This window comes from Tinamus guttatus, unplaced genomic scaffold (assembly GCF_059628265.1).
Source record: "Tinamus guttatus ecotype Peru unplaced genomic scaffold, ASM5962826v1 Tinamus_guttatus_pri_ptg000888l, whole genome shotgun sequence".
NCBI classification, from domain to species: domain Eukaryota; kingdom Metazoa; phylum Chordata; class Aves; order Tinamiformes; family Tinamidae; genus Tinamus; species Tinamus guttatus.
Genome location: NW_028289422.1, coordinates 15960 through 16997, shown reverse-complemented (window position 1 = coordinate 16997; position 1038 = coordinate 15960). Strand labels below are relative to the sequence as shown.

At 48.5% G+C, this 1038-nt stretch overlaps 1 non-coding gene across 1 annotated transcript; it reads left to right on the top strand.

Moving 5' to 3' along the window:
* Positions 1-530: 530 nt before the first annotated feature.
* Positions 531-603, top strand: TRNAV-AAC (transfer RNA valine (anticodon AAC)). The gene has a single exon. It is a non-coding gene; the product is annotated as a tRNA-Val (tRNA).
* The last annotated feature ends 435 nt before the right edge of the window (positions 604-1038 follow it).

The window sequence follows — 1038 nt, the reverse complement described above, 5'->3', positions numbered from 1 at the left end:
TGATAACATTTACTATTTTTTTCTTAATTCAGCAGTACAAATGTATTATGATGACATGGACTAAGACCTTGTATCAGTTGGTGCGTGGTACTATCTTCTTCATTCTTCCTCCTTATATTTTGTCATGTATTTCTTTTGGGAACCCTTCTGAAAGCAAACAAAACACTCTAGAATTTCATTGCACTGGGTGCTGTACAAATATTGAATAAAGCAATAGTCCATATCCTAGGGTGCTTACAGTCAGCATACACGAAAAGGGACAACATTTGGGCACATGCAAGGGGGTTGCTGAAAAACCAGAAAGATGAAGGCTGTAGACTGAACTGCTTGGGAACTAACAACAGTGCCATTTTTCTTTCCCAGAAATGTATAATGTTCAAGGTCAAACTGGAATTACTGCTACAAATAGCGGCAGAGACCAGCCTGGAGCAGCCTGCTTCTGTGAGAGACAGAAGGGGCTGCCTCAGTCAGGCACTACTTCGGATTTTGTTTGTTTCTTTGTTTGCACAAAGGTGAATGTTTTACCAGCAGTTTCTGTAGTGTAGTGGTTATCACATTCGCCTAACACGCGAAAGGTCCCCGGTTCGAAACCGGGCGGAAACAGCTTTTGATGTGGGCAGTCCCTGGGGAGGAATAACCCCAGACACCAGTACAGGCTGGGGAGTGACCTGCTGCAGAGAAGGACCGCAGTGTGCCCTCGTGGCCAAGAAGGCCAATGGGATCTGAGGTGCATTAAGAGAAGAGCATGATCTTGCCTCTCTACTCAGCCCTGGTGAGGCCACATCTGGAGTATTGTGTCCAGTTCTGGGCCCCACAGTACTAGAGGGATGTGGAGCTGCTGGAGAGAGTCCAGCGCAGGGCCACAAGGATGATCAGGGGCCTGGAACATCTGCCCTATGAGGAGAGGCTGAGGGAGCTGGGCCTGTTCAGCCTGGAGAAGAGAAGGCTGAGAGGGGACCTGATCAGTGTCTATAAGTACCTCAAGGGAGGCAGTGAGGAGGATGGTGCTGGGCTCTTTTCACTGGTGGCCACCGACAG